The 14,811-nt window shown below is 37.3% G+C and overlaps 1 long non-coding RNA gene across 1 annotated transcript in view; it reads left to right on the forward strand.

Annotated features, from left to right (window-relative positions):
* The first annotated feature begins 2,075 nt into the window (after positions 1-2,075).
* The window catches only part of LOC144304653 (uncharacterized), a 30,365-nt gene continuing 17,629 nt past the window's right edge, over positions 2,076-14,811 (forward strand). Inside the window, exon 1 of the long non-coding RNA XR_013371579.1 lies at positions 2,076-2,932. This is a non-coding gene — a long non-coding RNA (uncharacterized LOC144304653). The remainder of the gene's footprint in view (positions 2,933-14,811) is intronic.

Here is a 14,811-nt window from a genome sequence, read left to right on the forward strand (position 1 = left end):
TTCTCCATAACAAAATTTTAAATAATGATAAACATAAAAGGAAAATATAGAGTGCTATCATGTCTTGAAACATTTATAAAACTGCATTTTGAAATTGTAGTTTGTATTTGCCATTAACTGATTAAACATTAGGCAAATGATTCGAGAAATGCTTAACTTCACCTAATCTACAAGGATGATTAGATCCCTATAAAATATTTTTGTTTCATAAAATTTGCATCATCCTCATCTAAATTTTCCTCACATTATTACCTATCAATGACAGTAAGTGTTGTTACAATGGCTAACACCAATCTTCCTTACAAAGCTTTTATTCGGGGGATGGGTGGTCTTAGGGCCAGAGAGTTGGGATAACTCCCCATCTACACAAGTCCCATCTTTTGTTTGTTTTCGGCAACTGTAATTCCTCTATTTCCCTCTCTGTCCTCCCCCTAGCCCAGACATAGGTAACTAGAGAATGCTCTTGTGATTATCTTGGCTGTTAATGTATTCTTTAAAATTATAAATGGTAGAAAGTTCTAGTTATACAGGATGAATAAACTCTAGAGCTCTAATGGACAGCAGGATGATTATAGTTAGTAATACTGAATTGTATACTCAAACTTTGTTGAGAGTAGATCTTAAATGTCCTCACCACACACACACACACGTGAGGTGATGACTATGTTAACTAGCTTGATTGTGGTAATCATTTCCCAATCTATATGTGTATCAAAACATCACATTGTGCATCTAAATATATACAACTTTTATTTGTTAATTATACCACCTCAATAAAGCTGGAAAATTATATAGTTTTTTTTATGTGTATAAAATTTTAATTTATACAAATTATTTATGCCATAGATTTTATTCTTCTTTTTCCACCTGACACCATGGTTTTGAACAATTCTCTGTCATGCTGTGTGGACATCTAGTTCATTATTTCTAACTGTTGCAGAGTTTATTCAATGTATATCTTCTACTTTTTATCCATCTTTTTCTTCGGTGATGAACAATAAAAAAACACTGCATACCTCCTATCCATCTCCTGTGCAGAATGTTTCTCTGGAATATATATCCAGGGTTGGGATAGCTGGATCACCAAGTATGTACATTTATCTTTGCTAGGTACTGCCAAAATGCAGCTCTCTAGAATAGTATCTCATTATGCTCTTTTTTTTTTTTTAAGATTTTATTTATTTATTCATGATAGTCACACGGAGAGAGAGGCAGAGGGAGAAGCAGGCTCCACGCAGGGACCCCGACGCGGAACTCGATCCCGGGTCTCGATCCCGGGTCTCGATCCCGGGTTTCCAGGATCGCGCCCCGGGCCAAAGGCAGGCGCCAAACTGCTGCGCCACCCAGGGATCCCTCATTATGCTCTTAAATTGTATTTCCCTGATTGTTAGAGCATTTCTTTCTGCTTTCTTTCTTTCTTCTTTCTTTCTTTCTTTCTTTCTTTCTTTCTTTCTTTCTTTCTTTCTTTCTTTCTTTCTTTCTTTTTCTTTCTTCTTTCTTTCTTCTTTTTTTCTCTCTTTTAAGATTTATTTTATTTATTCATGAGAGACAAAGAGAGGCTAATAAATAAAGACATAAATAATAAAGACATAGAGCGATAAGCAGTCTCCCCTAGAGGAGCCTGATGTGGGACTTGATCCCAGGATGCTGGGATCAGGACCTGAGCTGAAGGCAGATGCTCAACCACTGAGCCACCCAGGTGTCCCTAGAGTTTCTTTCATAGATATACTAGTCATTGAGATTACTGGATCAGTAAATTGCCTGTTCATATCCTTTGCTCATCTTTCATCTAGGTCTCCAAATACTCTTTACTGATTTAAACAAGTCCTCCCCAAAGTGCAAAGTAAACAATTTGACATCAAACATTAAACATTTTTCTTCCATAAATAACAGTCTAGGCAGAATTCAAAGTTCACACAGATAACCAAATACGGGAAGATATTTGCAGCATCTAAAACATCACAGCAATCTCCATTCTAATTTACTTAATCCTCCCAAAGAGCATAGAAGTCAGTGCCTTTATAACCCATTTTATAGATGAGAAAACTGAGACCAGAGAGGCTAAATAACTTACCCATTATCCAATAACTAATTAGAAGATTATCTGATAAAAAAAAAGATTATCTGATTTTTAAAGTCTATGCCCTGGGATTTCTGCTTTTCCTTTCCATAGAGAAGCTTGAAAGTCATCACTCCATCAATAACAAGTAAAAAGCTGAACGGGCTGAAATATCAACAACTCTTCTTGGATCCATAAGAGAGGGGAGGACACAAGGCAAACCAGTGCCCCCCAAGACTGGACAGACAGGCAACTGTAGGGAGGAGCAGCTGACTAAAGCAGAGACTCAGGAGGAGAAAAACGAATGGGAACCAGTGCTGGGGTAGAAAACCTGAACTAGAATTGACAATTTGCTGGAGGCTCAGTGTGGACAAGTCTGAGAGTTAAAAACTCCAGGAGAACCTGGGCCTAAGGGGAGCCCACAATATTATGAGACTTACTTCCAGAAGCTTGATCAGGTGCCCACAGTATCAAAGAAAACTCCCTCACGTTTCTGGCAGCAGGAAGGGAAAAGATGCCATTTTGAAATGCACCAGAGCACAGTGTTCTTCTTATCAAGGCCTGCCCTCAGGGGAAACCAGTTAAGCAGAGCTGAACCTGCTGGGGTAGCTTTAGAGCCTCATTGACCTGGGGAAGGGAAATACCAGCTCTAGCCATTTTGTCCCAGATAAGAGGGAGAAAAAGACTGAGAAATGCCTCTGAAGTTCATAACCCAGAGGCACAGGCTCAAAACACTGAGTCCTAATCATAAAACTATAGAGCACTTACCCTCGCCCAACACCATATCATCATGTTACTAAAGGCCTATTTACAGCAGCTTCTTTTTCCCGGTACATCATGTCTGGCTATCAAGAAAAAAATTAAAACCGAGAGGTAAGAACACAATTTGAAAAGACACAGCAAGCATCAGAACCAGGTATGGCAGGGACGTTGCAATTATCAGATCAGGAATTTAAAGTAACTATGATTAATATGCTAAGAGCTTTAATGGAATAAGTAGACGGCATGGGAAATCAGATGGGCAAAGTAAGCAGAGAGATAGAAATCCTAAGAAAGCACCAGAAAGAAATGCTAGAGATCAGAAACTCTTAACAGAAATAAAAGAATGCCCTTGATGGGGTTACTAGTAGACTGGACACTGGTGAAGGAAATCTCAGAGCTAAAGATTATCTCGATAGAAGCCTCAAACACTGAAAAGCGAAAAGAACAACGACTGAAAAAAAAAAAAATAAAGTAGAACAAAATATCCAAGAGCTGTAGGACAACTACAAAAGGTGAAACATACACATAATGGGAATATAAGAAAGAGAAGAAAGACAATGTAAAAGAAGAAATAGTTGAATCAATAACGACTGAGAATTTTTCCAAATAAGTATCAGACACCAAACCATAGATCCAATAAGCTCAAGAACACCAAGCAGGAAAACTAACAATAATAAATACACCTAAGCACATCATCCTCAAACTACAGAAAATCAAAGATAAAGCAAAAACCCAGAGAGGAAAGAGCTACCTAAAGAGGAAGAAAGGTAAGAATTACATCTGGGGGCAGCTGGGTGGCTCAGGGTTGAGTGTCTGCCTTTAGCTCAGGTCATGATCCTGGGGTCCTGGGATTGAGTCCCACATGGGGCTCCCTGCTTAGAGGGAAGTCTGCTTCTCCCTCTCCCTCTGCCACTCCCCCTGTTGCATTATCTCTTACTATCTCTCTCTCAAAGAAATAAAATCTTTAAAGTTTTCTTTAAATTTTTCTTAATTGATCTAACAGATAACAATTTCTTCAAAATAATAATAGCAACAATAGTTGGATTATGTATTCTTGTATATGTATTTTGTGTGTGTATACATACCTATATATGTTTTTGTATATTTATATCTAAGTGAAATGAAAGACAACAATGGTCTAAAGGATGGGAAGAAGGAATTAGGGTTATTTTGCTATTATAAGTTACACCATCCATGAAGTGGTATAGTGTTATTTGAAAGTGGACTTGAATTTATTGTAAATGTATATCACAAACTCTAGGACGATCATTTTAAAAAGTAAGAAAAAGAGGAAGAGGGGAAGGAGAGGAGGAGAAGAACTGTATGCTAAGAAAGGAGAGAAAATAGAATTATATAAAATGTTCAATTAAAACCAAAAAAAAAAAAAAAAAGACAAGGAAAAAGAGAAGACAAAAATAAGAACAAAGATCAAGTCCAACCAATAGAAAACAGTAAGAAATATGGTAGCTATTGGGCAGCCCTGGTGGCTCAGCGGTTTAGTACCACCTTCGGCCCAGGGCCTGATCCTGGAGACCTGGGATCAAGTCCCGGGTCAGGCTCCCTGCATGGAGCCTGCTTCTCCCTCTGCCTGGGTCTCTGCCTCTCTCTCTCTCCCTGTGTCTCTCATGAATAAATAAATAAAAATTAAAATAAAAAGACAGATGGTAGCTATTAACCCAGCTGTATCAATAATCACTTTAAATATCAATGATCTAAATGCAGCAATTAAATGAGAGATTATCTGAGTGGATCAAAAAACATGGTGTTGTCTGTAAGACACCCTCTTGAAATATAAAAGCACCTATAGATTGAAGTAAATGGATGGAGAAAATACACCGTGCTAACACTAATCAGAAGAAAACAGGAGTAGCTCATTTCAGACAAAGCAGACTTTGAACTGAGGAAAGTTATCAGGGATAAAGAAGAGCACTCTATAGTGATAAAAGGGTGAATTTGCAAACAAGGCATCACAATTCTGTATGTGCCTCACAAGAGACTATCAAATTATGTGAGGCAAAACTGATAGAACTGCTAGGAAAAACGGATGAATCCACAATCATGGTTGGAGACTTCAACACCCCCCTTTCAGAAATCGCAGGTCCAGCAGGCAGAAAATCAGTAAGAACACAGCCGAACTGAGCAACTATCAATCAAGTGGATAATGTAATTGACACACACAGTGTACTTCATCCAACATCAGAATACACAGTTTTCTCAAGCTCACAAGAAACAGTCACCAGGAAAATCCACATTCTGGGCTATAAAACACACCTTCACAAACTTAAAAGAACAGAAATCATACAGTGTTTGCTCTCAGACCACAGTGAATTAGGCCAGAAATCAATAACACAAAGATAACTGGAAAACTCCCAAAATAATAATTGGAGATTGAAGAAAACACTTCTAAATCACACATGGATCAAAGCAATTTCAAGAGAAATTTTAAAATATTTTGAAAATGAAAACACAACTTATCAAAATTTGTGAGATGCAGTGTAAGTAGTGCCTAGAGGGAAATTTATAACATTGGATGAATCTCTTAGAAAAAAAGAAAGTTCTTCTGGGCACCCAGGTGACACAAGTGGTTAAGTGACTGACTCTTGGTTTCAGCTCAGGTCATGATCTCAGGGTCATGAGATCGAGCCTCACATTGGGTTCCACGCTCATTGGCTTGAGATTCTCTCTCTCCCTCACTGTGCTTGCTCTCTCTCTCTAAAATAAATAAATAAATCTTTAAAAAAAAAAAAGAAAAGAAAGATCTAAAATTAATAATCCAAGTTTCTATCTTCAGAAACTGGAAGAGAAAATTTAGCCCAAAGTAAGCAGAAGAAAAGTCTATGCTCATAAGTTTCCTCCTTTTCCTTCCAGCAGATTGAGAACACCAGTCTTCCAATTGCCACAATTGTATCTTCTCTTCTCTTGTATCTCTTCTTTCCTTTCCTGTTCACCAAGGTCCATACTCCTCAATAACATCAATGCCTTCAATTCTAGGAAGTTTTTGTAGACTTTTTTCACTATACTATGTTTATAATTTTATTATACTAGCCAATTGTGGTTCACACTATAATTTCGATTCTGAGTTTTACAGGTAAATTAATGTCTCACCAGCTACAGTATAACCCCCCTGAGTACATGACATTTTAATTCTTTGTATTGCTAGGAACAAGCAACATAGGGTCTTGAATTTAAGGCCTTCAAGACATACATGCTGCTTTAAAACAAATAAATACACAAGACACCTCTATCTTCCTCTGTCTTACTTTCTGTCATCAATTTCCACAGAGAATGGAAGATAGAAATGTTTCATGTGTCTTTTAGGCATACTGCCTGATTTTCTTTTGCTGCTTATGGTTAGTACATAGCTTGTTTTTCTTTTCTTTTCTTTTTTTTAAGTGGTTAATTAAGTAAATAGTTAACAATTGAAGAGTTGAAAGATTTACGTCCACCTTTGGCCCGACCATTCACTGGTTGAATCACCTTAGGGCAATTATTTCTGATACTGTTTTAGTTTTCTTACTGGTAAAATGTGGAGGATTGTATGCTTCAGGGTCTTTTGGACAGAATAATACAAGAATATAAAGCCTATGTAAACATGTGGATGGTGAGTTTATTTTAAGATTTTATTTATTTATTCATGAGAGACACACAGAGACACAGGTAGAAGGAGAAGCAGGCTCCATGCAGGGAGCCTGACGTGGGACTTGATTCAGGGAATCCAGAATCACGCCCTGAGCCAAAGGCACTCAACCACTGAGCCGTCCAGGTGTCCTGTGGATGGTGAGTTAAAAAAACAACAACAAAAAAAAAACCCCATCTGGTCATTGTTAAACCCCTTGATTGATGAAGCTATATCCTATAAATCTATATATGCAAACATATGCAGTTATATCTAATTTATAGTATATCTTTCTATCCTTTTCAAAATAGTAAAATATATGTAATGGGGGCGACAGAGTATTATTGGAATTGCAAGCCAGACAGATTTAGAAGCAAGTAGAACTAAAACCAAGGGGCATACAATAAACTTCGAGGTTGATAAAAACAATTAAAGGGATATTAAGAAAGTCCCCAATTTGTTGTCAGACAACAGGTCAAAAACAAAGATATCAATGAGAGATCAACTATACAGAATCATTTGCCTTTTTCAAAAAGAACTGTACATTTTGAAATAATTACAGATTTTCAGGAAGTTGTAAAGATAGTACAGAGACAACCCTATATCCTTCACCCAGTTCCCCCAGTGCTTATATCTTATAGAACCATAGTCAGACATCAAAACTAAGGAACTTTGGTAAAATATGGGTGAGGTTCTGCTGTTTTATCATGTGTGAATTTGCATAACCACTACTGCAATCAAATACAGACCATCCCATCCCACAAAAATCTCCCTCTTGCTCCCCTTTATAGTTCAGTTGCTCTTAAGGAAGGTAATAAGAGCGCATTAAGAGCCCGGTCTGGGAGCCCATTCAGGTGTGTCTGGAGATAGTAAATGAAAGGAAATTATCACTATAGCCAGACTCTCCAGTGTGTTAGGGATTCGTGGTTGGGGATCTCCCATCATTGCTTGTGACCTCCCTGAGCGACAAACTCTTAAGTAGAAAGAGATTAAAATTGTTCCTGCTACATCACCCTCAGTGTGCACAACTTCATCTCTTGCCCCCCATCTCCCCAACCTGGTCCATTCACTCCTACTCTGGCTTCTCTTCCACTAAGAGTTGCACCCACTCCTCAAATCCCTCCAGCAGACCCTGGCCTGCCTACTCTAACGAGTGCCACCACCTACCCCAGGTAACCCCCCCCCCCCCCATATGCTTATAAATGGAGGTATTCCCAGGACTCTGTGCTCTGACCTCTCTTATTGTGTCTTATCCTCATGGCCCCATGGAATTCAGAGCAGTTGACGAGTGTAGTTGCAGACAACTTTCTCTGAGGTAGCTCCACGTGCGTGGCACTAGCACCAAAAACTCAACTCCATTAATCCAGGAAAACTTTCCTCGACCAGGCTCCCTCTTGTGGTAACTAGAATCATTACTCTCCCGGTCATCTAGTCTAGGAGCCTCGGGAACCTTTAATTCTCTCATCTCTCTTACCTCCAGCATCCAATAGCCTGGGCTTTTGAGCACCTTTTTGTGGTTCCCTAGTTCTTCTTCCATTTCCCTCGGGCCCTGATTACTTCTCACGTGTACCACTAAAATAATTTGACTCTCCTTCATGTGCTGCAGTGCTCTTTCCCTCAAAACTTGGGATGGAGAACATCACTCCTCCCTTCAAACTCCTGGGATAGCTTGTTGCCTCCATTCCCTACATACAGTGTATGCTCTAGAGCCACCTGCTTCTGCTGCTCCTTCACTGTCCCTTTTACCTGTTTAATGAAATTCTATGCGTTCTTCAAGGCTACATTCAAAGCCATCTTCTTCGCTGAGCTTCTTTGACCTCCCAGATGGAATCAATCCTCCTTGGCACTCCTATGGCACTTCATTCTAACAATTACTTAAGTCTGCCTAGAAATATGGTTTATGAACATCCTAACATTGTAATCATCTCAGTCATTTTCGATACAGCAAAATCTTGAAGATAATGGGTTTTAGAATTAAACTAGGGTTTGAATTCCAGCTCCTTTGCTGACTGTGTGACATTGCACCAATTAGCTTTTGTGAGCCAAATTTCTTCCTAAGTAAAATGGGGAAATAATATCTAATAAGGTGGGGGCCAGGAGGAAGGCTGTGTGTGTGTGTGTGTGTGACCTCCTAATAAATACCAAGAGTAATAATACAATCAATTTCAACTTTGAGGCATCTATTCAAATTGTGTCCATATGTCTCTAGGTTATCAGAAATGCTGAGAAGTGGACATTCCACTCAATTCTCGGTATTCATCCATTTCAGATTTTTGCAATAAGAACAAGTATTTTCACAAATGCTTTTCTCAATCACAAGGATAATTAGTTGACAGGCTTAGCTTTCCTGTCCACCAATTCAGGGTCTTAGTCTAACATGCTCTCTCTATTGTACCCTCTAAGTAGAGTTGGTAAAATGAATTATGGTATAGTTGAGCTATGGGAAGTGCACTGCAATAGTAGAGTAAATTATTTTTAAAAATCTCCTAACCTACCAGATTAAATATCAGTGAGCTTACAAAACAGGTATGAGAAATGCCTAATGACATGTATATGACAGGAGACCCACCTGCTAGCTACCATGCAGTCTGGGATTTGTCTTATTTTCCTCTCTAAAACTAAATTGATACCCTGAAGCACCAAATAGGAGAAAAGACATAGAAAAACCAAGAGTATCATTTCCCCAATGATTTGAAAGAACTTTACTATTTATATCATCTTTGAGAGAAATCAAATTATGTGTGACAAATTTTATGGTGGCAGAATTATTAAATGGTAATATAGTATATATTATATGGTAACATATAAATGTATATATACTATATATATAATATAGTATATATATGGTAATATACTATATGGTAATATAGTATAATAGATGAGAACCACAGGTTCTTTTTTAAAAAAATTATTTATTCATGACAGACAGACAGAGAGAGAGAGGGGCAGAGATATAGGCAGAGGGAGAAGCAGGCTCCCTGAAGGGAGCATGATTCAGGACTCAATCCCGGGACCCCGGGATCACAACCTGAGCCAAAGGCAGACACTCAACCACTGAGCCACCCAAGCGCCCCCATAGGTTCTTATTTTATAAATAATTAATAGTGGAAAATTACAGAGAAAGTATTTTTTTTTTTAAGCAACTCTTCCTTTAAATAAACAACATTTAGGAGAAATTGCTTGCCTATAAAGTCCATTCCAGGCAAGCAACCAATCTGTGTAGCTCTAGGTCTCCAAAGTGATGAAATTACCTCTACATAATCATTCATCATGGATTACCCCTTTGGAAAAACTACAGTGAAGGGCATTGATCTGAAGAAATGTAAAGGTCATTGAAAAAATATAACCTTTAAAAATCCCAAATGTCATATAAGGAAAGAAAACCCTGAAGATAAAGTTACATAATTATGATTCTTTTAAGCATCCAGTGATACAACTAGTTTGGACAACAAAGAAAATTTACTAGCAAGTAGATGGCTTGTTTTTGAAGGAAACAAACTAGAATATATGAGTCAATATATGGGTCAGTATAAATAACTCAGTAACATAGTTACTGAAATAAAATATTTTACCTCAGATAGAAATTCTCAAATGCTTTTTAGGGCAAAAGCATAATTTCATTCCATCTAAATGTTCTCCTCATTGACCTTTATTACTTGGTTATATGTATTTTACTTACAACAATCATAATCCTTTCAACCAAAATATTTTACTTAACTTTGACATCTGCTCCTTTACATCTAAAGTCTGTAATCCCTGGGGTTTTTATCTTAATGATTAGTTTTCTTTAGAACTTTTTAATAACATAAAGTGATTTCGTATACATTTTAAGAATTAGTGTTTATTAAAAACGGTTACAGGATGCCTGGATGGCTCAGTGGTTGAGCGTCTGCCTTCGGCTCAGGGTGCAATCCTAGAGTCCTGGAATCAATTCCCACATCAGGCCTCCTGCATGGAGCCTGCTTCTCCCTCTTCCTGTGTCTCTGCCTCTCTCTCTGAGTCTCTCATGAATAAATAAATAAAATCTTTAAAATAAAAAAATAAAAACAAATAAAAACCTGTTACAGAGAAAAACATTTTTAGTTAAAATGTCTAATTACATAGAAAAGCAAAATGTAAATATATAATAAGGGACTAATGACTCTAGTAAACGCTTCTACTTAGAAAGTGGAAAAATTAAAGAAATACAGCAGTCATTGATTCATAGCAATTTTGAAGTATGCCTGGCAAGACATTTTGAAAGCCCTTTATCTGATGGGTGTATAGTATTTCTTGATTAGGTCCAGATTCTGCTTCTTGAGAGGATGTCCTTTGTCCATTGTCTTTGTGGCCTATGGCTCCATGCTCTGGGAATAAGTTCTTTTTCTGTTATACTACTTGTCCACACTGACTGAAGAGAATGTGTCTCCTTGGGAGCTGCACAGCTCTCGGCCCACTTTTTTCAGTATGTGCTTACAAAGTCATTTTATGTCTTGAAAAGTCACAGATTTCTTTCCTGCTTCTTCTTCTTTTTTCTTTTAGAGGGAGAGAGAGAGAGAGAGAACGAGAACGTATGAGGTGGGAGAGGGAGAGGGAGAGGGAGAGGGCATCCCAAGCACGCTCTGTGCCCAGTGGGGAACGTGACGTGGGACTTGATTCCATGAAATCCTGACCTGGGCAGAAGTCAGGAGTCAGATGCATAATCGACTGAGCCACTCAGGTGCCCCAAGAGTCACAGATTTCTAATACCCTGATTCATGGTTTCTTTAACTCTTTTTTTTTTTTTAATTTAACTCTTAAAAACATAGTAGACTTTTTATATATTGGTGTCATTTCCAGTTTTCAGAAGCTCTAGCAACATTTCTTTTCTAGACATTCTTCTTAGATTTGCTCTGTATCATTGCTTTCTGGCTTTCATGCCTCTCTACTTGTTTGTAGGTAGGTTAGACTTACCAGACCTCAGTGGGAGAGCCACGTTTTTAGTCTCTCTTCCATAAACCATTTTGTCTGGCTGAAGGATATATTGCATGCCACACCCTTAGTTTGAGCTTTACTCTGAAGCAAGGACTTTCACAAAGGCTTATCAGAGGTTTTAACAATGATGTCAAGACCATAACCTCATTTCATCTTGGCCAGAAGACTGAGTTTTTTGTTATTCAAAACTTACTCAGTTTTATCTCTTAGTAAGTGCAATTGAGAGTAGTTGTGTTTTACAACTCTTCAATTCCCCAAATTTCTGGACTGTGTTTTAATTCCTGCTATAAAATCGTCAATTCTTTTCCAAACTCGTCTCCTCTTGTAATACATTGTTATAATGCAGCCAACAGCGGGTAACGCATTCTGTTTTCCAACCCTTTCTCTTAGGGCTATAAGTTCATTAGTATGTTCTTCATCTTATAAATTATTGTAGACAACAGCTTAACAAATATTTTACCCCTGGATAACATAGCTCTCCTCTTCATCCTTCAGTATCAGCTTTCTTGCTATCTACCATCAACTCTTGAACCACTGACATGTATTTTATTATTTTTTTGTCACAAAAAATGCCATTCCTCATAGCAATCAGTAGGGATAATCTAGATCATATTGCAGTAACAACCAACTACAAGAGCCTCATCATATTAAAACACTAGGTTTATTTTTGTTCATGTTTGTTTTGCTTATCCAACACAGAGTTGGATTGTTTTCAAACTGAGACCCAATAGTACTCTGGGAGTAACCACCACCTGGAGCGTCACCAGTTGCCATAATGGGAAAAACAACAGGGTGAATCATTCACCCTGAAATAAAATATTTTACCTTTATTTTAAAGGTTCTACAAGGAAGCACACATCACTTCTAGTTATATTACATTGACTGAAGCAAGTTACATGAGTTCACATGAACCTGAAAATGAACTAGAAAATATTTGGTGGATGGCATTAATTATTATTACAACCTCCAATATCTTTAATACGTCCCTTTTCACATTTAGGGCAGCATGTATCTGGTACAGATATTGGTATGGTGTGATGGGATCCATTATAGATACCAGTATCATTTACTGAAAAATCCATACCCTTCCCACTGCTAGGCAGTTGCGACCCTTGTTAAAAACAAAGTGTTCATATATGCATGGCTCTGTTTCTGGGGTCTGTACTGTTTCTTTCTACTTATCTATCCTTACCCAGCTACACATTACCTTAATTCTTGTTGAACTATTACTAAGTCTTCATAACAGACAGGACAAGTCTTATCTAGTAGAACACTGTTCTTATTTAAGAATGTCTTGGCTTAACTTGGATCTCTGCATTTCTATATAAAACCCAGAGTCAGCATATCTTTGAATTTCGATTGGTGGGCAATGTAAGGAAAAATATCTTTACAAATAATGAGCCTATACTTTTATAACATGTAAATCTGTTTAGATTTATCTTTTTAATCTTTGATTTTTCTCATTGATATAATTTTAACCAAAGAAGTCTTCACAGGGGCACCTGGGTGGCTCAGTGGTTGAGCATCTGCCTTTGGCTCAGGTTGTAATCCTGGGGATCTAGTCCAGTATTGGGCTCCCCACAGGGAGCTTGCTTCTCCTTCTGCCTGTCTCTCTGCCTCTCTGTCTTTTATCAATCAATCAATCAATCAATCATCTTAAAAAATAGAGAAGTCTTACAAATCTTTTATTAGATTAGCTCATAGGTACTGGATACTTGTGTGCTTTTGTAGATGGTATGTTCTAAAAATGTTTTTTTGGAAAAAAAGTAATTGATTTTTCTATATTGATTTTATTTCTAGTAACCTATCTAAACCCTAATTGGAATAATTTATCTATAGATTCTTTTGGACTGTTTTAAAAAAAGGTTTTATTTATTTATTTGAGAGAGAGAGAGAGCATGAGCAGCGAGGAGGGGCAGGAGGAGAGGGAGAAGCAGGCTCCTTGAGGAGCAGGGGGCCCAATGCAGGGCTCAGTCCCAGGACCCTGAGATCATGACCTGAGCTGAAGGCAGATGCTTAACCGACTGAGCCACCCAGGTGCTCTCCTCTTTTGCACTTCTGTGTACAATCACATCATTACTGAATCTGAATACTGACTTTATTTCTTCCTCTACAATCATTATTAGGACATTTGTATGATGTTGAACAGAGTAGCTATATAAGACATCTGGTCTTTTTCCCAATCTCAAAGGGAAAGTTTTCAATGTTTCATCATTATATATGATCTTTGCAGTAGGTTGGTTTTTTCTTTCTTTCTTTCTTTCTTTTTTTTTTTTTTTTTTTGCTCTCCAACCTTTATGAGATTAAGGAAATTATCTTCTATTCCTAATTTATTAACAATTTTAACTATGATTGTATGTTAGATTTTTGTCACGATTTTTTTTGGATCAACTGATCTTAGCATTTTCTTCTTTATATGTTAATGTAGCAAATTACATTGATTGGTATTTTAGTGTTAAATAATCCTTCCGTTATTTGAGAGATAATCAACTTGGTCATAATTTGGAAATTTTCAAACTATGTAAAAATTGAGATAATAATATAAAAATTCCCATGTACCCATCCTCCAGCTTCAATAATTAATACATAATCAGCCTTCCTTTATCTATATTCCCATTTCCCCATTTCCCACCCTCACCTCAGATTATTTTAAGGCAAACTCCAGACAATATACATCAGTATATGTCTCTAGAATTCTTTTTCAAAATACAGCCATAATTGTTTTGGATGTGTCTCTGGTAAACATCAAGTGTTGGTTTTCTGTTAAAACTAGTCTGACAACTTTTTCTTACAGAGAAATTCAAACTATTTACATTTAATGTAATTTCTGTAAGTATAAATTCAAATGATTACCTTCTTATGTAATTTTGCTTCTCTCTACTGGCACATTTCTTTTTCACTCCTTTCTTATGTTATTTTTGATTGTTTTTTTTAATTATTCCATTCTCCACTCCCATATTAGTTTGGAAGTTTTACTCTTTTTCTATTTGAAACATTTTATTTATTTATAAAGATTTTATTTATTCATGAGAGTCATAGAAAGCCAGAAACATAGAGGGAGGAGCATGCTCCCTATTGGGAGCCTGATGCAGGACTTGATCCCAGGACCCCGGGATCACGACCTGAGCCAAAGGCAGATGCTCAACCACTGAGCCACCCAAGTACCCCTCTATATGAAATATTTTAAAAATTGCCCTAGAAATTTACTTTCCAATATTAATCTTATTTCATTTACCAAAAAGTACTGAGTACCTCCATGGTGAAGTAAAAAACCATGGAGGTGAAATGAGCAAGCAGTCTGGTCCTTGAGAGCCCAAGTCAGTCCCTTTATTTTCCTTTTGAAGAATCTCCAGGTCTCCGAAGTTCAGACTACTGCTTTTTTTCACTATGTAAATACCATGTGCTTATAAAAAGACCTAAA

This window comes from Canis aureus, chromosome 34 (assembly GCF_053574225.1).
Source record: "Canis aureus isolate CA01 chromosome 34, VMU_Caureus_v.1.0, whole genome shotgun sequence".
Lineage (NCBI taxonomy): Eukaryota > Metazoa > Chordata > Mammalia > Carnivora > Canidae > Canis > Canis aureus.